Below are 24643 nucleotides of genomic sequence, written 5' to 3' on the forward strand. Positions count from 1 at the left end.
CTCGCTCCAGCTCCTCACACAAGATGGCGGGACCACATGGGGCAATTTCGTTCGGGTTTCCAAATGTGCAAAGTACGCAGTTTAAAATCCCACAATAAATAAGTTCATGCTTTTAAAACCAAGTATCAGCAGAACTCGTAATGGTTTCTAGGTCCCGGCTTCCACCTCAAGACCGAACAGAGCACCACACACACTCACAATCAGTGGTGCGGTGTATTCGCGGGGTTTTTATGCAGGGAGGGGCGGGAGGGGCGGAGCACTGGACTGCTCGCCTCGCTCCAGCTCCTCACACAAGATGGCGAGACCAAATGGGGCAATTTCGTTCGGGTTTCCAAATGGGCAAAGTACGCAGTTTAAAATCCCACAATAAATAAATTCATGCTTTTAAAACCAAGTATCAGCAGAATTCGTAATGGTTTCTAGGTCCCGGCTTCCGCCTCAAGACCAAACAGAGCACCACACACACTCGCAATCAGTGGTGCGGTGTATTCGCGGGGTTTTTATGCAGGGAGGGGCGGGAGGGGCGGAGCACTGAACTGCTCGCCTCGCTCCAGCTCCTCACACAAGATGGCGGGACCAAATGGGGCAATTCCGTTCGGGTTTCCAAATGTGCAAAGTACGCAGTTTAAAATCCCACAATAAATAAATTCATGCTTTTAAAACCAAGTATCAGCAGAATTCCTAATGGTTTCTAGGTCCCGCCTTCCGCCTCAAGACCGAACAGAGCACCACACACACTCGCAATCCAGTAACTGAGTAACTGTCAACACGAGCATCGGCTCGTCTCTCGGCCAAGAACCCCATCGAGGAACCCGCCGAAACTTTTCACCGGGACTATATACCGGTGTCCCCCACCCCGCAGCAAGATTATCCCTGTGGTAAGGTTTGTGGCATTATCCCTTCTCCCCCTTGCCGGTTCACTACGAGCCCATGACTTACTCATCTTCTCACTTACAGGTCTATCCCAGCACATAATTGACCAGGTCTCTCTTACTCTGACCTGAATACCTCGTACTTTCTCGAGATTTCGGTTTTAATATGTAAAGGCATGAATTAAAATGTCCTGATGATGATTCCGTAATGCCAAAATGGGGATTGAAACGCCGTCGACACCTTACACTAGATGATTTGATTGTATTATATGTAAAATCACAATAGTGTTTTTCTTGAATTATTCGTCTGCGAAACTCTGAATGTATGCAGACTTCCCATTCTTGCCTCACACCTTTTCTTGTATGTCATAATTGTCTCTATGCAGTAGTAGGACACAGGCCGTGTCCCACTTGATATTGTACAGACTGACTGACCATACTTGAATATATGTTATTAAACCCTGTCCGGCTGGACAGACAGTATAGATTCCAATTTTGATGTATATTTATTTCCTCCAACTATTCCTGACTTGTTGGGGACCACTGTTCTTTAAAATATTAAATCCAGTAACGGCTCGTGGAGGGAGTGCTGCGGGGTGGTGTGGTGGGGCGGGGTGGAGGAAGGGCAGGGTGGGGGGTAGTAATCTCCGGCCCACGGCCAACCGGAGTAATGTAAATAAATAAATAAAACGATTTTCATTGCACGTGCTGCATCGCCATTTGGCGTTCCAGCACGTGCAATGAAATTTGTTTTATTTATTTATTTATTTACATTACTCCGGTCGGCCGTGAGCCGGGGTTTAATACCCCTCACCCTGCCCCTCCCCTGCCCCACCGCCCGCAGCACTCCCTCCACGAGCCTCTACTGTTTAAATCATAATATCGAAAGAAAAAGAACTTACTGTTCTAAGTAATAATGGGGTTGGGGAGGAAACCTCTTATTTAAAAGACTTTTAACTAAAAAGGATTCTTCCCGAACTCCCATCATTATATTCTGGCAGAAGGCCAAAGTACTTATCACAACGAGTTCTCACTCCTATGATATTATGATATCACTTAAAATCCCCCAAAACAAATACTGACTGTAAACAGTTGTGTGCTATTGATAGACCAATAACTTTCAAAATTTGACTTACGATCATTGGTCTCTGCCTGCATAACATACCAGTAGCTCTCACGCACATTGTAGATCTTATGGGGTATGTAACGGACCACTAAATCATCCATGTAGTATGGTGAATGGATTTGTTTTGCATGCAGCACAAAAGAATTTAATGATGGGTGTAAGAATTTGGGTTTTTGATTGAGCGGATGAACCCCTTCAAAAGCAACAACCACAATCCCTGTCAGTGTGGTTGTATGATGTTACAACGCGATCTTTTAGATCGCGGTACATCACAACGCATCTTTTACAACGCAGTCGTTACCACGACTTGCGCTGTAGGGTGCTGGACTTAGGAATAGTAAGATTTACCATTTCAACTCCAGCCTACGTACAGTAGGGAAGGTGTTGGAATAGTAAATCTACTATTCCTTAGTCTAGAGCGCCCTCCAGCGCAAGTCGTTGTCATGGATGTTCCCCGTCAGTGTGAATCACAAAGTCACAAAATTGACCTGAGTTCTACCCTCTGGTAGCTTGGCATAAAAGCAGTCAGACTGAACTTAAACTCACTGTGCTAAGTATTCATGCAGCACACAAACAGTAATAAAGTGAAAACACTACACAATAAAAAAGCCCAATCAATTACAAACAATTGTATATATTTTAATAAAAAAATTAGACCAAAACGTGAAAAATCCAATCAGGAGAACCAGAGATGTGCAATTTTGTAGGTATAAGTAAAAATAGCGCAAAGAAGTAGGAAGCCCTAACTCCGGGTATCTGGTCGCTCTAGACTGGGACAAAGCCAGAAGTTTAAGCCAACTGTGATGGAGTGTGGGCCAGGTACAGGGAACAGATGAATCCTACTGAAAAAGTTACCTTCTCAAAGTCCGGCACGCAGACTTCAAAACTTCAGGCTTTCACAGGAGGTGCTCAACTGATGCCAGTCAAGAGTGCAAGACCTGGGGAGGCACCTCTTGGGGACCAGAGGCTCACTTCAGAAGAAGTCAATAGGACTCAGGTAGGTCCAGCTGCAGGACTTGGCAGGGCTAATTTCAGCAGGTCAGATAGGCAGTTGCAGGGAGGCCTCTGGAGCTTGTTGTGTCTCTATAGCTCAGAACAGCAGATCAGCCAACTGATCCTCGGAGTCACTTAGGTTAGACTAGGATGAAGGGAGCATGTCCAGTCTCCCTTCTCTGAGAGCAGGGCAGGCCTCAAGCAGCATGACAGGCCCCAGAAGAACAAGGCAGGCCTCAAGCAGCAGGACAGTTCTCAAGAGAAAAACACGGACCTCAAGCAACAAGGCAGTCATCTAGTAGCAGCAGCGCAGTCTTTTGAAGAACAATGCAGGCCTCAAGCATCATGGCAGTCCTCTTTGGAACAAGGCAGTCCTTCTGTAATGTCCATAGGTTCAGGAGTGTACTGATGAGTGCTACAGAACGTCCAATATTTATACTTGGTGCCACCGATTGAAGTGTGGGAAACTTCTAGTCTACCCCATAAAGCTGGTTCTAGATCGGTCCTTTTTCCCTCTTTCTTTCCCTGCCCAGGTTCCAAAAGGTCCAGGGTGACAAAAAAGGTTGTCACGTTCCTATGTGAATGTGCTGGTTGCAGCCCTTTGGAATGTAAACAGTGTAGGGAATAGCTCCACCCCTCCCATCCTGTCTGGCTGGCCCTCTCCAAGGTAAACCCAGGCCCTATTGCTCGTTCTCTGGCCCCCATAGCTGATGAGGGAGCAATTCACAGGCTCAGGCAGCTGGAAATTCATAGAAGGCCTCAGAAAGTTTAGGGCTGGAAAATGCCAACTTTCTACAAGTGGAATTTCAAAATTGTAATCTAAAATCTGACTATATCATTTTAAATTAAACTTCATTTGAATCCAAACGTGAAATTTCCACTTGTTGCCAATGAATAATTAGCACTTATTGAATGTAATAAGGTAACCCAATGTTATCCTATGGGAGAGGTAGGTCTCACAGTAGTGAAAAACAAATTTGAGAGTTTTTCACTATCAGGACATGTAAAGCTTAAAACCACTTGTGCTATCCTTCAAATATAATGCACCCTGCCCTATTGGCTGCTTAGGGCCTACCATAGGGAGGTTTAGGCTAGGCAACCTTTTAATACTCTGTAGTGTATTTCTCATGATAGTTTTACTATCAGCAAACAGTGAAGTACAGAATAAACTCTCTCCAAAGAGTAAGCACTGTTTATGGTACCCACGTTTCTAATCATATCAACTTCTTTTCTCAATGTAGGTTCGTGATTGTGAAGGGTTTGATACAAATAAAAGCTGTCCGTAGTAGGGCATTCATTTCTGAACTGTCAAGGGTCTAGCGGGGTGATTGGTCTGAAGACTAGCTGGGTGAGACTGGGACAAGACTGGATGCAGGGTTTGTTTGTGGTCTCTGAAGGGAATGTAAACAAGGGAGTACCAGAAGGCTGGAAGTGAAGCAGGACCGAAGCAGAGGACTGAAGCAGGTTGGAAGAAACAGTCAATATGGAACTGGAAGTATGCAGGGAAAACACAAGTACTAACAGGAAGGTAAAGCTGGGAAACGATAGACAAACTATCTTAAATTAAAGTTAGTCTGCTCCTCTGAAATGATCACTCTGTGAGGTTAAAAGATCTTATATGAAAGCAAAGAGTAGATTAAGCTCACAGTTCTGGGAGACACCCAGCAGCTCTTATGGAGAAGGGGTGATGGGTTGTTCTCTGTGCCAAAGGCACCGGTCACGGAATCTAACTGGCACCCTTGAAGGCAATGACAATCAGGATAATAATACAAGACAGAACAACAGGGAACAGGATGAGGAACACCACAACAGAAACTGGGCTCAGGCAAAAGCAGGACTGGAATCAGGGTCATGATCAGGCGGAAATTCTGAAAAGAAGGCATGGAAAGATTTGCATTCAAACAAGGCAAGACAGAAATATGCAGACAAACCGGAACACAGAATACAAGGCAAGACAAGAAGTTTGCATGTAACAGGGCAGATCAAGAAGACTGCAGACAGAAGACTATGAACTATGGCTAACACAGGAACAGAGATACAGGAAAACACGGGACAGAAGCAGATACTGCAAATAGCCAAACACTTGAAAATGGGTACAGGGAAAAGGGGAAACAGAATCAAGTTGGAAGCCTGTAATAAGAGCAGCAGGAATACAACAGAGCACAAAGAGACTCAACAGAAGTCATTTGCAAGCTGCTGCACTCTGCGCTCACAGGGCTGAATTAGCTGGAAGCTCAGGGTAGGAGCACAAGTGCCGGGAGGAAGCCAGGTGAAAGGACATAAACTAGTGCAGGGAATCTGAGAACCATCAATGAAGGAAATGCTGAACTGGAAGCTGGAGAAGGGAAGGCCAGGGACACCATGAGACACAAGACAGAAAATTGGAAAACCTGTAACAAAGTGTAGATCAGCGCAAACACAGAGAAGGGTCTAGAGTCAAAACATGAAAGTGTCAGAAGAACGGTAGAATCCAGGAACAAATCTAGTGAACAGGAAACCGCCACCAGGGCGTGATCTAGGAAGGATCTGAAGGCAGAGGGAACTACAAGGACTATAATGCATCAGAGACATGGAAAAGAAACCTGTACTAACGGTGAAGTGAAGCTAGGTTTGGTAAGTGTTGATGTGTTTATTGACCTATTCTGATATAAAGGCAGGTTCATATAGGGCCCTCCCGAGTGACATCTAGTGGCAGGATGTAACCCTTCCGAAGGCCTGTCCCTAAGTGACCAAATGCAAAAGAGAGGGCCACCATGAAAATGTAGCCCATAACTGTTCACAAGCTGGAACGATTCTGTGGAATGCTGCAAAGATTTTTTGAGGCAGGAATTTGAAGAACAGCATTGGCTGCCCAGGATTTCCTTCATTGAAGAATATTAGATATTGGTAACTTTCCAGATGTCTTTAGTGTGCTGTTTCTTGCAGCCTATATTGAAAGGGTGATGGACTGAATTTCGAAAAAGCAGCAGATTGTCAAGAGGATTCTTTTCAGAATGCATTGCTGGAGTCTTGATGTAGCTAAGACTGTGGTCTTGAGTGGTTACCAGTGATGTAAGGGGTAACTCATACTACTCAGGTTCTCTTCAGACAAACACACTTGCATCTGTGTGAGATCCTTGTTACCCACACACTCTGGTGAAGAGGACACAGAAGTCAAACTGATCATGTTGTTTGAGATCAGATGTTTTTCTGGTGAAGTCCCAAGCTTCTCAGCAAACACTTTCTTGGTGACTGGGAAGTTCTCAGGAACAGTGACAGGCAGTTGCACAAGTACCTCTTCTGGCCTGATAGGTCTGGAGGAAAAGATGATGCAGGTTAGTTTCTGTAATGGGGCACCACATTCTCTCAACACTAAAGGCACAGAAATCTCACAGTCCTGAGTGCCCATTTCTTTATCATTCAGAGTCCATTTAGGGTTTGCCACTGGAACAAAAGGCTGCCTCATGGATACAGTGTCTGTGTACTCTCATTTATCAGCACTGGGGAGGCTTCCACTGCAGCAACAGCCGTATTGAAGAAATCTACTGATGTCTTATTTGGAGATCTGTTGAAGTTGTGGACAAGCTGTCAGTGTCTGGTGACATCTTTGGCACTTCTTTAATTACTTCTTCCTGAACGCTGTGTTCTAATCCACAATGTCAAGCAGCAAGATGCTGAGCACTGTACTTATTAGCAGCTCTTCAAGCACAGGGCTAAAACAAAGTATTTCTCAAAGACAGACAAGTAATTGAATTCAGCCCCAGAGTTCTTTCTTTTTTAGAGATACAAACCAGATTCTTTACTGGCATGCTTTGGAGTCATGAGTGGAGTGAAAGCTTGGCAGATCTTGAAAGTACTCTCTGTTTCAGAAGTGAGTTCAATGTCTCTGTCATCAAAGTTAGTAAGAAGCACAGGTAGAGAAATGAGTGGCGTTGATGTTGTGTCTTCTTCCTTATTGTAGATCAAAGGCAAATTTTTCTTCTCTCAGCCAGAACCGATTAAGATGCTTTCTATGTCTTTACCAGACTTCTGGGCAGCTGTAACGCGGTAGTTGGGTCAACGGCAACAGGAACAGCTGCCGTGCACTAAGGCATTGTCTCGGACAGAGCTTTTTCATTAGAATCCTGTTTTGCCTTGCTGCAGGGGTGATGGTGGACTCTGTAGAGCTGTGATCTCTCAGTTCAAGAGTCTTGAGTGTTTCATGGTGGTGAAGCTTGTCACCGAGCTTGAATCAAAAATAGCTTACTCGGTCCTTGAAGCAGGGAAAGAAGAGTAATTTCAAATGAATCTGCATCTTGTAGACAATTGGTTTCTCAAGCTCCTCTTTCTTTTTTATGAATTCTTGTGTAAACGTAAATGCCTCAACTGAAGCATTAATGGCATTGACGTCCAAGGAAAGGACCTCTGGTTCAGACGAACAGGGATTAGTCTAAGAGGATACGCATCCCTTGTCAACATTTTTGCTATGTAGACTGACAGTTATCAAAATCCATGATCTCTCTCTTAAGAGAATAAACGTCAGTTGTATTTACAAAGGTTGTAGCAGTCCCTGTGGATCCAAAATCCTTTCTTAGTTGTACACCAAACCTAGCCCCATAACCCCATTGGGCCTGTGAAAATCTTTTCTCTAGTTTCATGGCTTGATTCACAGAAGTTATTGAATGGCTACGCCTGCAGGCTAAAGAACAGAATTGGCTTTACTGTGCCAGAATGAAAAGTATGATCAGGCGAATGGTTTCTGGAATCATTGGTATGCAACAAAGGAATTGTAACAGCAGTACAAACAGGTGGGGTAAAACTATAGTGCTAGCTATAACTTGAGCCCCCATGTACCTCTTATGACCTCACATACGCCATCACTGATGACATGTTCTATGACATCATTTATGACATCACTGATGACATCTCAAATGACATCATTGATGACATCGCAAAACTTTTACAGGTACCTAAGTTCAAGCAGGTCAGATGGAGGGGAGAAGCCTCCTGTTGCGGACAGCCAAGACTTGAAACCTTCTCCCAATCATGATAAAAAGCAGCCCTTCACTTTTGTCTCTTAGAAATGCAGTAAAATCCTGGCTCTTTACCTCTTAAGTTAGCTCATCTCCTTTTCTGCAATCTTTCTCACATCGACTCCTAGCGCCAAGACGCCTCTGGGCAATTGTACGTTCTTTAAATTTATAAATCAAATCGCTGATGACATCTCAAATGATATAATTGATTACATCACTGATGACATCATGCGATGAGTGTCGTAGTGTGTTTTACAGTTTGCATAGTGGTAGATGGCTACAAAAGTACTTTTCTGCCTAATTTTGTACAGCCTAGGTCCAGCTAATGGTTGTAAATGTGTACACAACTCATGTGCACCTAATGCACCATAGATGTGTGGAGGTATTGAACACATTTACATATTTGCTTTGAAGAGTAACTCTGTGTGCAAGGAACAGTTGAGTTGTGGTCTCCACAACTTTTTTGGTGTGTGGATGGACTGGGCATTCCTTTGAGACCTCTCTCTCACATGACAGCTGTTTGTAGTAGTGAGTGGGGAGGGACTGATCTCTCCTTTCACACCTCTCTCTCAAATGATGGGTGTGCATAGTAGGGTGTCTGGATGGATTGCCCTCTCATTCGGGACCTCTCTCTCAGATGGCAGGTGTGCATAATAGGGTGTATGAGGAGTGACAGACCTCTCCTTTCTCAAATGACGGGTGTGCATAGTAGTGAGTGGGGAGGGACTAGTTTCTTCTTCGAGACCTCTCTCTCTGATGATGGCTGTGCGAAGTAGGGTGTGTGGATGGACTGATCTTTCCTTTCAGACCCCTCTCTCAAACGTCAGGTTTGCGTAGTAGGCTGTGGGGAGGGATTGGTCTCTCCTTTCAGACCCCTCTCTCAAAGGACAGGTGTGCGTAGTAGGGTGTATGGGGAGTGACAGTCCTCTCATGTGTGTGGATGGACTGGCCTCTCCTTTGAGACCTCTCCCTCAAATGACCGGTGTGCGTAGTAGACTGTGGGCAGGGATAGGCCTCTCCGTTCAGACCCCTATCTCAGATGATGGGTATGCATAGTAGGGTGTGGGGAGGTACTGGCCTGACAGCACAGACCCCTCTCTCGGATGACAGGATGTGTGTAGTAGGGAGAGGGTGTGGTGTAACGGCCGGATTTGCAGAATTTGGAGCTGGAGATCTAGGTTTAAGTCTCGCTTCGGCTCAACATCCTGTGATTCTGGGCAAATCACTTTATCTCCGTGTTCCTAAGAACAGCACCTAGAGACCTTCACGAGTTATTAGCCCTGCTCTGCATATCCATTGAGGCAATGGTATGTGACTATTACACAAGAGTAATAGCTAAAAGAACTCTCACAATATTAAAATATTGTCCAGTCAAGATTGACTTTGCCAAAAAATGCATGTATGTTGTGCAGGTTTACAAAGATAGCTACAACCATTTATTGAACACAGATTAGATTATTCACTGAATTAATTTAAAACTTTGCCTCTTCTATCATAATTGGCATTTGGTAATGATGTATCTGGAGTGCCTCATTACTAATCTTTAAAAGTTAACTCTTGATTTATTCTTGTTTACCCTGCATTTTAACATTACTATCTTCAAATAAAATGGCACTGAAGTCAGTAAAATGATTTGAGATACAGTCCCACAATAAGCTGAAGTCACCAGTGAGAAAAGTGTTGTTGGTTGAGCCAGGGGAAAAATAATTGTTAATAATAACAAGGTCTTGTAAGGGATGAGAACCAATCTTCTTTTGAATTATTCTTATTGCAAGTGTTTAGGGGAGATACATACCAAACAATTGCCAATGAGCTTTAACCCTTCACTAACAGTAACCATTTCACTGCTAGGCTGACCACTACCTCCAACTCATGCCTCACCCCAGAAAAATAAAAATAAATGTACGTTAGGTGAGGAAATGTTGCATGTCCCTTGGGAGAATATGGTAGAGAAGCCTTTGATAATGTTAGCAAAACCAGAATTACTTAGGATTGTTTGTCTGGGTATCATGTGCCGGATTATGGTATGAAATACATTTAATGACCTAAATATAATTTGCAAAAACATTATGCCACTCAGTGAAGATTCTATTATTAATTCCAAATCAGCAAACCTTTTGCTTTTAGGTCTTTGGGTCTTCTGACAATGGTATTCTGGAACCACACATTACTGAGAAGTTGATTAAGCTCTTTTGCATTCCATGATTATAGGACCAATCCCTTTTCAGGCTTGGTGCCCCATTTATAAGTAGTATGAAGTGCTGCACTAACCGTATGCAAATCTGCAATATTGGTATTTAAGGGTTCCGGTCCTACAGTGTCCATTCAGGTCAATATGTGGTGGGCGGCCGCGGCGGCGCACCAGTGGCACAAGCGATAAGGGTATGAATTGTGGATTCTAAAGCGGGGATATATGGCTGTGCGCTAACAGGCCCATGGAATAGGTACGCATTTATATGTGGCTTCCCCTTCATACCCTGGACCAAACTCTAGTCCAAACCCACTGTGCTTCCAGTTGGCTAAAGATGAAATTCCCACAAAAGTGTTCCCAAGCACATGCTCTCATGAACATCGATTCATCAAAAGGCTAGGGTTTGTAGAAGTGACATCATGTACCTTCTGATCCCCTAAGGGTATCACAGAGTAAAAATGTAAATCCTTATTTGTAAAGCACAAACTACTCACCCTTACAGGTCTCAAGGCGCTGGGGGCCGTCGTGGAAATTAAGTGAGCTATTGCCCGTAGTCACATGGTGCTGAGCTGAGCTGCCACCAGAGCCAGAGATTGAACCATGAACCCTGTGCTCTGAAGTCAGTTGCCCTGGCCGCTGCACCACACCTCTCCACTTGGTCGTTCCTTCGCAACTTTAGACCATCAATAACATCCACTAAGGGGCAAAGGGGGAGAACTGGGAGCATAAACTACATATGTAGGTAGGGCTCTTGATAGCCCTGTAACTTTTTGCTATTTCCTGCTGAGTTCATGACCCCTGTGATTAAATGTCGAAAGGCTACTGAGAGAGTTACCAAAGCGCAAGACATAGGTAGCCGCTGGTAAACTTGGGCACCGCTTATTGACATTCAGGCATTGGTAGTGCATGTAGGTATCTGTTTTAAACTGGTAAGCTCTTTGAAATCGTCGGATTGCAAAAGTCTAGAGCAGGGGTCTTCAACCATTTCTATTGTAAGAGATGCTTAAGTGTTGTAATAGTGACCATGTCAGACCATATTAAATTACTGACTACCATATGAAAGCTCACAAGCAGTGATCCCCTTAGTGCATTAGGGACTGTGGCCAGCAGTAAAGTAAAATAAAAAAGGTAATAACATTGTCAATAATTCTACACAATGCTGCATTAATTATCACTCAGCTGGAAATACATTTTGAAAATGTAGCCATTTTTCTCCAAACATCAGTTTATTTGTGAAAAAGTGTACATCTCATATACAAAAAACAATGTTTGTAGATATATAATTCAATGAATAAAAAGCTTCTAGTTTAGTAGGCTGGGCTGCACACAGGAGAGCTATTCATAGATAGCTGGAGAGCTACTGGTAGCTCATGAGCTACTCGTTGGAGAAGCCTGGTCTAGTGAGTAGGGTTGTTGGTTTACATTGACTAATGTAATTTCAGTGGTAGGCTTGGAAGCACAATAGTGTACAATGTTGTCCACTGTCCACGGATGGAAAACGATGCGCAAGGTGCAGGAAGTCAGTAATGTTGATGGGCAGCTAAAGTGATGTGGTCTGATGGCAAGCAGTAATGTGCTAGAAAGGACAGGATATATATGCTTGTGTGGAAGGCAGATGTGTATTTGAGAGTGGTATGAAGATTTGGGCCAATATTAACTATGATTTTGCATTGGGCTTCCGTGACTTCTGCGGCAAAGGTACCTGTTTTGGCCCTAAGTGTAGTGCTGTGTTCGTCCAAGAGAATCCAAAAACAAAGAGGAAGTATCCCCATGGCACAGTGTCCCAGTGATTTGTAGAAGTGGAGAGAGATACAGTAAAGTAAGGATTCTTTATTTATTTAAGAACCCCCTCACTCACCAACCTAGTTGGTGACATGCTTCATCATCGGGATCCACTCAAATAGTGCCACTTGGGTGTGCTTCGACGCCTGCAACTGTTCATTTCATTTACATTACAAAGTCGCCTGTAACTGTTCATTTCATTTGCATTAAATAGTCCTTCATTGATGTTGTCCACAGGATATGTATCAAGGTGTTTCTCATGAGTCTCTTTTGTGATCAAGACAGTCCGCGGTCAAAATGAATAATAAGATTGAATAAAGCATGCACTGCATCGTGACCCTCCTGAGTGTGCACTTCTTTGGATCTTTTAGGGAATAACTTTATGTAGTAGACATGAAAACATTATAACCAACTTTCCTGATGTATCTTGGAGGAAGTACCAGCAACATTCCAACTAACAAAACGAATGGAGGCTAGATTTCTATTGTATAAATAATCATTAGCAGAAGCAGATGTATCTATTTCACATCAGACATCCTAAGGGATAGGAACTATAGGGTTTGTTCATCAATTGATCTGATCTAAGACTTTGGAGGATTGAAATAATTTGTATGTGGATTTATTGTTCTCTGTTGAAACAGAAGACATCGATTTAGTATCTGAATGTTCCAACTATGCACGTAAAAATAACTGCCAAAAACAAATTCCAATGGCAAACCTTCAACTGGGTCACTTCCAGAGGCCCAATGTTGAGATTGGTGAGAAAGGGTGCTCAATAAATTGTTTTTGGAAATTAATAACACAATCACTTAAACATTTTTGGCCAAGGGCTAAACCATGATACTCTCCTCACAAACAAAATCTGCTTGTAGTTCAAAACATTAAAATCCAGATGTTTATCCAACCACTGAATCACTTTGTTTTTCAGTTGTGAGATATTCTCGCTTACTTCAGAGTTTAGAGATGGAATGTTTGCTAGAATCAGATCATAAGGAGAAGCATTGGGAGGCAAATTCAAAATTGGCTACATAGTAATACAGCTTCTGTGGAGTTTGCTGGAATTCAGCCTAGATGCCTGGAAAAGTTCCTGATGATTACTATTTCTAAATAGTGTAGTGGTGAGGACAGAGTCAGGCCGGCGCTAGCATTTTCCGTAACTGGAATATCATCAGCAGCTCTAGTTAGAACAGATGACAAGCTCTGAGCGATATCAGTAGTACAAAGTAGGGGTATTATGCAATGAGGCTGGTTAGACTCCACTATGTAATACCTTCACGTTACCCCAAATAGGTCCTTTAGATTCACACCAATAAAACGTTAGTTCAGTCCAAGTAGTGTGGCACAGAGCAGTCAGGCTTTACTAGAAGAACATGTGCTAAGCATTTCCCACTATCATCATGGATGATATGTAATTGATACGACTTGAAAGAAATTTGGCACCAATTTATAAAAATAGAGCAGATTTGCATATAATTTGAGACACCAAAACAAAGACAATCGGATGGGTATAACCGGAGTAATGGCAAAGGAAACATAAATCAGTGCATTATGATAACACTGCGGTCAATGGGAAACACACTACTGATGCTCGGTTACTTGCAGGTCGAGTCCACGGCGAACCACTGTGCGGGTAACGTGATGCGGGTCCCAGGACCAGGCTCCAAGAGTCAGTTGAATTTTACCTGGCTCATAGGGCCTTGGTGCAGAATTGTCCTGGCTGTCCTTGGTGTTGAATGTGGGAGCTGTGAGTGTTGGTTTTGCTGCTTGGACGGTGCTGGTGAAGAGAAGGGTGCAAAATCTCGACAACAGGGCGACTGAGGCAGTGGATTGAAGATGCTGCAGTGTTCTCTCGAGGCACAGTGTCAAACAAATGTAGTGGTAGCATGACTGGCCACCATCAAGCCTTGGTAGTAAGAAACACAATGTTTGGTTACTTCGATATCCTTGGGTCTGGGGGAAAATAGTAACTGCTTGAGACTTGCAGGAGGTCAGGACTATGTTTCCCAAAATGCACTAGATCACTTCCTTTTGGGTGATCCCTAAGAAGGAACAATGGCCAGTGATTCTTTGGTTCTAGGAGTGCGATTTGTCTGTGGGATGCAGGGGACTAGCACCTCTAGTCCAAGAGAGTTCTGGAGTTGCCTTTGGCATGCAGAGAGGTTCCTCTTTCCTTTGGAGTCGATCTCTGGTCCAGGACGAGTCGTGGTCATGCAGTTACAGGGTGGTTGCGACAGGTACAGATTATCAAACCTTTGCTTTGTGGGTGTCCTAAAGTCCCAGTCTGGGGTCTTGTCTTTGCCCTTTGTCACAATTCAAGCCGATCTCTAGTTCTGGTTCCTATATTTAGGGGTGTAAGGGGTGTGGGTGCAAGTAGCCAACAAGCTACTAGCTCCAGCAGCTAACCCCTCCTGACCTGATCACATCCGGGGGTGTGTGCCACTTTTTCTAGTGTTTTGTATTATGAATTACTACATGCACTCGCTGCCGCTTACCCCCTCTGACAAACTCTATGGGTAGAATATTTAGGGCCTGTAAATCAATGCTACTAGTGGGCTTGCAGCACCGGTTGTGCCCTCCCACAAATAGCCCTGTAAATGTGTTTCAGACCTGCCATTGTAGTGTTGCGCGAGCAGTTTTAAACTGCCATATTGACCTGGAAAGTGCACCCACTTGCTAGGCCCTAAGCTTCCCTTTTCTTACATGCAAAGCACCCCTCAGGTAGGCCCAAGATATCCCCATGGGCAGGGTGTAGTGTATGTGAAAGGTCGGACATATACTGGTGTGTTTTACATTTCCTGACAGTGAAATACTGTGTATATCGTTTTTCACTGTTGAAAGGCTGTTTGTCCCATAGACTATCATTGGGGCTACACTGTAACATTTTACATGTGTAACTTTCAATTGGGACAAGATTTAGAAATTAAGTTTAGGCTCTCTGAACTCAGAAGTTATTAACATACCTTTTAGTGAAGGTGGTTTTTAAATTGTGTGTTTGAAAATGGGGGGATGAGGTGTGTCCTGCCTTTCATTTACAGGCCCTGGTACACTCAGTGCACTTTACTAGGGACTTACCAGTAAAGCAAATATGCCAATCCTGGATAGCCAATCATAATCATAATAGGCAGATACAGCATATGAATTTTAGCACTGATCAGCAGTGGTAAGTGCCCAGAATCCTATAGCCCACAATAACAGGGTCAGACAAATAGAAGACAAAAGGCAAAAGGTTTAGGCATAAACCTGCGAAAAGGGCCAGGTCTAACACATGTATTAAACATGAGCTGATAGATTGTAATGAGATTCAAAGAAAATTTGTCACAGACCTCTTTGACTTTGTTTTGGAAGAAGCTAGGCAAGCTGTTACAGAAATCTTTGCAGTTCGGGCTGGACTGTTCCCATGAGGCACAGGGTCAGACTGATTTGCATATGGCCATGTCTGAACTAGGGTGACAGAGTGGGCTTCCATTACAATGCATACTAATACTAGGCATATTGCAACAGTAGGGAAGGTGTTGGGTAACAGAGATGTAAATATGGGAGAGGAGCTGGCCTAACGGCTAAGGCGCTCGACCTCAGACCTGGGGATCTGGGTTCGAGTCTCGGTAACGACGCCATAACCTCCTGTGATTCTGGGCAAATCACTTAATCTCCCTTTGCCTAAAAAATGAAAGTGTGTCCTCATGTAAAAATCGTAACTTGTGCTATGTAAAGCGCTCTGATACCTGATTGGGTTCGGGTCTAGTTCGCGCTATATAAAACTCCACAAAAAAAAAAAAAATACTTTTTCCCCTTCAGTGAGTGCAACCCTAAAAATAACCCTTGCACCCCAAAGCACACCCTGAACCCTAAAATCATCTTTGAGACCCCAAAACACACCCTAAAAATCATATTTGACCCAAATGCACACCCGAATTTTCATATTTGACCCCAAAACACACCCCAAATTTCAAATTTTACCCCATAATACACCCCAAATTTCATCTCTGACACCCATAACCCATACCCGCCCTAAAACGTAAAAATATCTCATTACTAACCTGACAATGTGTTGTAATGGAATGCGATGTAAAGGCACTTGTGTTGTTGGGGTTATGCTGTAAAGGCATAACTATGTAATGACTGCCTTGAAATGGATGTCTCCCGTGCCAATGGCAAGCCATAGGCAAGCCCGTCTGCATCCGTCTGGCCCTGGAACGATCTCAGCACCAAACACCCTTCCTCTCAGACACTCCACCGCTACAACGCCAGCACCCTCCTCGCCATCAACCCTGGATGCCACATCACCTGCCAGGACCAACCTCTGTTCCGAACCGAACATCGCCATCACCATTGCCATCACTGACGGCTACTAAATTACTAGCAAGGAACATCCCGAACGTCCATCACCTACAGAAGCACACTCCAACTGACCACGCACTCTAATGAACCAACGGTGACCATTGAACACCTCAACATCCAGATCCGGACCAAGCCCGGGCACATCCTCTGTGGCACCCTCATCTGCTGGCCCCCCAGGCCATGGACCCCATTTTCCGATACCATTGTAGACCTCATTGCACCCCAGGTTCTCCCATCCACCGATGAGATCCAAATCAGTGAACTCAAGTTCCATCTGGACAACCCCAGTGACCAGAACACCACCCCCTCCTGGGGAAGCTCCCCAACATGAAACTCAAGCAGCTAGTCACTGCAGCAAGCCACGTAGCAGGACATAGGGTCGAGCATGTCTCCTCCACCAGCGGGAACTTCAACTAAAGCCACACCACCGGACTCTCCTGGACCGACCATCATTGTATAGATCACGTCTTCACCATGCCCACTGCCGTCATCGCCCCCCTCACAGCTGGATCAAGGCCACCAAAGAACGTCTCGTCAACTCCCTCAACACCACCACTCCGCCAACGCTTACAGGCGATGACATCGCAGCGCGCAATTGCCACAGATGGATCTCCAACTGCACCGAGACACTGGCAACCCTCAAGAACGACACTGCATCAGTACCTTATGCCTGCCAAGGTGGCGCAGTGCCACAGAGATAGGCTGGCCCCATGCATTGCTGGATTTGCATCATGGTTGTGACACGACTGTAGCAATGCAGGACTTTAGCGCAGACAGATACGTCAGGATCCCAGACGTATCTGTCATTACTTGCGCCATGGAGCGCTGTCCAGTGAATACAGCGAATCCATGGTGTCGCAAGAAGGGCATAGTGAAAAGTGTTGCAACGTTGTCTTCTCACAGAGCTGCAACAATTTTCATGACTAATGCCCAGAAATGTGCATAATCTTATCAATGGTGCGCATTCCTGCCCTGTAGTTTTGTTGCAGTGCAGTGCAGCAACATTGCTTGCAGCGCTGTCCAGCACTAAAACCTGCTGAAAAGAGGTCCCAAGTGTTATCTCCATTTTTAAGACCAGCTATTTTCTGGTTTTAAAAAACTGCCTCTAACTGCAGTTAGCGGTTGTTTTTTAGTCCTCCAAAGTTCAAGAATCCCCTTGTAAAAATCGTGAAGTGGGGTTAGCAGCCGTTTTTGCACCGGAATGCCTCCCTTGCATGACATTATCGTTAACAGAATTGGCAATCTTTGGAATGGACGTTTTCACAGGAAAACCGCTGCTAACAGAGGTTAGCGGCACCTTGAACATAAGGCGATAAAAATCTTGCCACAAAAACGTCTGAAAAGTGCTTCTAAGGCGGCATTAACTCCTTGTACATGTGCCCCTTAGAGCCTTATTGTCAATTCCTGTTTATGCCTTTGTGAGCCTTGAGGCCAGGGATAGCAGTATCCATATAAATAAAGAAAAGGAATCCAATCCTTTGGTGTTAGGTGTGTCCTCCAAGAGTGGGGAGCACCCTTGTTTGTTTTTTGTCCCCTCACACACCAACAGGCCCCTTGGTGTCATGCTTCATCATCGGGGTCCTCGTACCCCTTTCCACATCCAAACTCAGCAGTAGTTGTTTGTTTGGGTCAAAACTCAGGTCTTGTAAAAGTTGCATAACTGATTTTTTGTCCTTGAGGTAAGTATTAGTCCCTTGTACCAAGGGGCGTAAAAAAGCATCCGAGTGTCGCGAGCTATTACAATTCGTCAGTTTCCGTTGTTCCCACTTCGTTCCGTTGGCGAAGGTCAGTTGTTTGCTTTTTTGTGTGAGGTGGCAGCTTGCACAGTTTCCACATGGATAGTGGCCCCCCAGGCCATGCTGTGAGAGTTGTTGTTGTTGTTGTGGTTTCGGTCGTGTGTGAACCAGCATGTCTCTTAGGTTTTTTCCTCGTTTGTGGGCAAACATTGGTTTGTCAATCTTTAGAATACTGCTCGTAAGAATGCGCCAGTGTTTGTTCAACAACTTTGACACTTCGTTGGAATGTGAGATGTATGTAACATTTTTGAATACTTCCTTCTCCCCTTTTTACAAAGGACAAGAGCAAATAAATTCACTGCGAGGAGATCAGTGCACACACGACACTCGCGCATGCGCGGGACCAGCTACACGCATGCGCGGTAGTGAGACACTATAGCATCGAGCCGCGAGCAGAACCGACAACAAGCCCTTAGAAGGGCAGGGCGGAAACGCCAATTATACACTTAAACAATCAACTTAAAGAACGGAAAAGGTATAAATATCCCATACTCAGACTCACGGCGGCATAATCACCGGAGCCAGGAAGGGGTCGGTCGGGAGCCATTACCTCGCCGATATCGTGAGTATATACCGCACTGGGCTACACTGTCTCCACGACGCTAATGTAAGTAGAATCAGTCCTCTGACCTAAGTGTTTCTCTCCAGGTGCAAAGCAATAGAAGGGACCCTGACGTTTGGATATTTGGCTCATGGGGCATCTCTATCCCTTCAAAACAGTATGTTACATAGACACAGGGTCATGGAGTGTCTCTTTTTTTCCTTACAGGGGCACAAAACAATATGACAAATACCTATGACTACAAATGGTGTTACAATTCCTTTTAATAACGTTGTACGCTAAATCTAGAAAGTGTGTATTTTATGTTATGTGTAAGTGAGTCTCGTCTGTCCCAATTAAAAAAAAAAATCTTCACTATAGGCACGATTTACACCTATTGTATGTTTCTATACCGCAATTTTGGTAACCTGTAAACCACTGGTCACTTTAACCTCGGTTGTTGAAAAGAAAAGCGGACCACCACAAAAGATTTTTTGTCTTCTTTTTCTTGACAGGTCGACTACTAAGCGGCGTTTTGTTAGGTGCACTGTTTTACCTGCACTATATATCTCACTTTTTTAGAGACAAAAAAGTTAGAGAAACGTGAGTAAGGTGGGGATTTGTGTACCCCGTCCTGAAGAAGGTGTTTTTAACCGAAGCATGTCTACGTACACAGAAAGGAGGTGACGCACATTGTTTGGCGTAAAAAACCTCCCACACTTAATTTTAATAGCACCAGCCCGGGGGCCCATTAAAAACTTTTTTTGTCACCCCACAAGCCAGGTACTTTTTAAACTTCTCTCACTAAAAATAAAAACCCCACTACACACTCACTTAAAAAATACCTCATCCGCACCACACATAGTCATTATAAGTGCTCCCGCGTATTTGCAGGTTGCAGCACGCCGTACCCCGTAGAGGGGTACGAGGACCCCGATGATGAAGCATGACACCAAGGGGCCTGTTGGTGTGTGAGGGGACGAAAAACAAACAAGGGTGCTCCCCACTCTTGGAGGACACACCTAACACCAAAGGATTGGATTCCTTTTGTTTATTTATATTAGTTCAGGGAGAACAAATCCTTTCTTGATCTAGTCTCTCTCTCTCCCCCTTCTGTTATTGATAGGATAGCAGCATCCATACCAGGGGTATCACAGGGCATGCTCTGGTTAGCAGCTGCTACCCTTAATATACGTGAGTGGGACTTAACTTCTAGACTTTGTTCATCCACTGTCGAGTCTGCAAGTTAAAAAGAAAGATCCAGGATTCTCACCCGCAGTCCTGGGTCCTCCTTGATTCCACGTGTGATTTCCGGTCACTTTACTTCCGTTTACATTCTGTGGAATATGAAAAGTCTGATAGTTGATCCGAACTTGGAAATTATCAGTGAAATGTTTGGCACACGAGGGGAGTTTTCTTCTGTGAATTCTATGTCCTAGTCCACTCCAAGGGGCATATTATCAAAACGGTGTTAAAATTATCGCCGCTTTAGCGGCACGAAACTGCCGCTAAAGCGGCGATAATGGGCTTGATAATACGCCGTTGAGATTTCCCATAGAAGCCCAGGTTGACACCAGAACATGAGCTTCTATGAGAATTCACAAGGACATATTACCAAGCCCATTATCGCGCCTTAAGCAGCAGTTTCCTGCCGCTAAAGCGGCGATAATTTTAACACCGTTCTTGATATTATGCCCCCAAATTAGTGAAGTGCGTGACCTCTGACCCCTTTGACATTTAAATGGAGACGTGGACAGTTAGCCCACTGGACACCAAGAGAAAGGTCTGGCATGATATCTACATGCATCCATATATAATTCTGCTCCGAAAGGCAGATATCGCTCTAAAACAGGATAACGAGGCGTGAAATACCGGATGTGATCTCCTCTGGGGGGGGGGGCCTCGGCCTCCTCTGAGGGGCAGGAGCGCGCATTGAAACTGGCAGATGGTCGGAAACACTTTCCAGGAAAAGCATCAATGGACCGTGTGCACAACCCCAGCGCGCGCGCCGCGGTGCGTCTTCCGCTCACAGAACCTGGAGTCCACAGAAATCGATGTTTATAACAGGAGATAGGATCAAAGCCGGCTTCAGGCAGAATCTTAAGCGGCTTTGAACGTTCCTTTGGGCTCCATCAGCTGCGATATCTGCGCCTGCGCCTTCTTAAAGGTGCCAGGGCCATAATGAGGCAGGGAAAGGAGCCCTCTTTCCCTGTTTGGTAAGGAAAAGGTAGCAGTATTAGGGGAGCAGTAGGCACCGCACACACCTTTGCCCGGTGCCACTGCACCTGCTGCTAACCCTGTACCCACAGGCAGATTGCATTGTATTATTTTGCAATATTTAGATAGCGCCTACTGCCCCTGTGTGAGGCGCTGAAGCACGTGCCTACACCGGCAGCATGCTGTACTGTGTATTCCTCATGGTTGGAAGTGTGTTGTCTTTGTTGTGAACCTATGTGCGAATTGCTTCCATGTTGTGTGTGATGACCATTGAGGTGTAGTTATCATGTTATGGGACGCAGCGCTCAGCAGTTTGATGGATGAAGAGGTGTGAGAGATAGGCGTGGTGTATGCAGTGCTTAATTTGTAAAACAATAAGTGACAGGGCCCTCGTCAGAAAGACACCACAGATTGCACCACCCAGTGCCCCTGCCTGCGCTGCCAATAACAGTATCAACCACCACACTCCTACAAATGTCACAATTCGGACTATTCCATGCCCTCAAAGCTGCATGAATGACCTGGGTGGCAGGTATTAGTCATTTTTAATGTGTATTGAATTAATAAACAACTGTTGTTGTGCTTACCTCTAAATTAAACAGACAGTGCCACCATGTGGCATACTGTCATAAGTGCTAGTGTTGACAATTAAGTGCCGGTGCTGAGTACTGGAAACCACAGGCTCAAATTAAGCACTGAGTGTATAGTTTTCAGTGAGCTGGTAACTTGAGGGCAGCTCTGTAGGTCTTTTTTTGTCATTTCTTATGTTCATAGTGCATTTAGCTGATTACAGTCTTGGGATGTCCATTCTGAGATATTTTGTTTAAAGTTTACGGTCCTAAACAGGAATAGTTTAAAGGGAGAAATGGCGGAAAGATCCACTGGGTAGGACTTTGTTCAGATAGATGCAGTGGCATCACATAGGCACCAGCAGCCTCCTTTTGAGCAGAGGGGCCCGAGCTCCATGGGGCCCCACTTAGCACAGTAACCTAACCTGAGAGCTCCTGACTGACTCCAGGGGACGGGTGGGGGGGGGTCCATGTACTTTGCAGGAGGGCTCCCTCAAGTTTGGTTACGCCACTGGATAGATGAGCCACAGGAGATGAGGCATTGTTGCGTTGCAGGATATAACAAGCACTGGCGTTGCCAATAGGTCTCGCATTAGGAAAGTTTGAGCTATTGGTCTTGTAAATGAAATTTTTTTTTATTCATGTGTTGGTTTTGAAAATAGCTTAATTAATAGCTTTGCCATTACAATTTACAATGCCAATAGTTATAACTTTCGCAAATGTGACACCTATAGCAAAGCGCACACACACACACACACACATACATACTGCAGGCATTAGAGATGTTAAACTGCAATCCCAATGACGGATGTTCTGACAAATTCATTTGTGTGTTAAAAGGTGAATGCAAGAAGAATGTTAAGCCACTTTAGAAACAAATGACAGATGTGACCACCCTACAGACTGGGTAAAAGTTTATTTTAAAAGTTACTTTGCACACAGTCAAACTGATGTTTAGTGGCATTTATCATTTTTTAACTACTTATTAAACAGATGGAATAAAGCTCAAATCCCAAAGCACCATTGTTGAGGTCCGACCTATAAAGACCATCTCTCAGCGTTGCAACCAGAGTTGGGAAGGAGTGGAGGGGGCCGTGATTTGTCCTTCTGGCAACTCCCCCACGCCCCCCAAGTGCTGTATTTTGCCTTGTCAACAGGGTGTGTGGGTCACTAGAGATTACAAGATCATCATAGTACCCAAATGCAAGCTGGAGAACACACGAATGTTACCTCCTCTTGCCCCGCCTTCGCCCCTTGCCCCACATGAGCACATTTTACACGTAATGGAATGAGAAATAGATTATATTGTTAAACAGCGCTAGGTTAGCGCACAATGTACCTTTAGTTTACAATGGTAGTCTGGGGTATGACCTTCCAGAACGTTTCCACCAGTGGAAACGTGCAGTCATGCCGGGGCTTTGCAGAATCAAAACACGATGGGGTCACAGCCAGAACGCAGCACATTTCAGATTTAAAACTGACGCTTGACAGCTGCTCTTAAGTGCCTGCTGAGCAATGGAATATGCATGCAACACGCATTCAAACAAGATTGAGAGCACACCACCTGTAAAAGCATGTCTAAAGTACTGTTTTAGTATTTTAGCATTCTTGTTAAAATAATAAGAAATGACGAAGTACCCAGCAGTGTCAGATGCATGTATAATTTAAGAATAGCAATTATACAATGTGCATATTCCACAAACATATTTAGTAGCAATATTTAGGTTGCAGCAAGAAGTGTATTTTCCATTAATCAGTTTTATGCACGGATTTCATCTCATTGCAGAACAGCTGGCTGACTTTTATGTAAACATTAAAAAAACAGAACTGTTTCGTTCACCAATCTGGCATGCAGATGATCTGACCGATTCTAACAAGCAAGAAACCGTTTTAGATATTTTCGGGGCATGGGAAATTCATATTGTAACTTCTGGGTAAGCAACATACATACACATCAACCTCTTATCACTATGTTGCAAGCAAGCATTGAGGGAGAGTGTTGCCTTCTCTGCTTTTGGCTTTTACTGTCACAAAGACAGGAAAAGCAGGGGAGGTGTGCGTCTGACGGCAGAATGAATACAGACTGCTGATCAAACAAAAAAAATGTAGCCGCCTGGTGTTAGACAGAGATTCATGAATATGCGTGACCAATTTGACGAATACAGCTTTATCCAAGCTGTAGCGTGTACCGCCTCGAAAATACCTGACAATGTATTAGCCATACAAAGGGATGGACTGCCGACTGCCTACCGTTCAAAGCAGCCCTTTGATTTCATTATAGGCTTCAGCCATATAACACTGGGGGAATTCTTGTGAAATGTTGATGGATGTACCTTACATCTCTATGCGGCTATTTGAAGCTAGTCCTAAAAGCCTGATAACGGAGTCAGTGACTGTACATTTAATGTCGAGCCCAACACATCCACCCACACGCCTGTCACTGCCGGATGTCAGATCTCATTAAAAAAAATCTGCAAGACTGTATAACGGAGGGAGAAATGAAGGGAAAAAAATAAAAAAGGCTAATGGAAATTAAGGATATACATTAAAAAGCGTGGTATCCATTTGAAATCAGATGAAAGGTTTAGTGTCTGATAAATATTAGTCTTCAGGCGCATAGAGAAAGACCACACGAATGTTAATATTAATACCACACGAATGAAATCTGTAAAGATGAACAAACTGGTTGTCTGCAGCATTGAGCGTGCCCGACAGCGCTTTAAGACCCTTTAAAAGATATCCAGGCACAGTGCAATGATTTTTTAATCTGCTCGACCCCGGCACGTCGTGAATCTGGCTGTCGGGATTTGCCGGGATGCCAGTCCAGTCTATGAAGCGTTTCCAGGAACCACGAGAGAGGAGGGAGATTCTTTCTGGAAGCTGAGGGCAAGCAGCAGAGAGCAGTCACCAGGAAGAGGCGTGAGGTGGGCCGAGGGGAGCATGGAGTGGAGGGGGTGAGAATACTGGGTAAGTTGAGGGCGAGAGAGGAGGAGCATGGGTCAACGGAGAGGAGTGAATGCGGGAGTCGGCTTGATAGAGGGCAGAAGGGGACTGAAGAGGATGAGAGGAAAACATGGGCAGAATGCAGGAAAAAGCGAGGTGTAGCAAGAGAGTGAGTTTGTTTAGGGGGAAAAAGGAAATAGGTTTGGCAGGACAGAGGAGAGTAAGACATTAAACAAGGAGAAACACGAGAGACGGCCGTCAAAGGGAAAGTACGGCCGGCGGAG

The sequence above is a fragment of the Lissotriton helveticus genome, chromosome 10, assembly GCF_964261635.1.
Source record: "Lissotriton helveticus chromosome 10, aLisHel1.1, whole genome shotgun sequence".
In the NCBI taxonomy this organism is placed as follows: domain Eukaryota; kingdom Metazoa; phylum Chordata; class Amphibia; order Caudata; family Salamandridae; genus Lissotriton; species Lissotriton helveticus.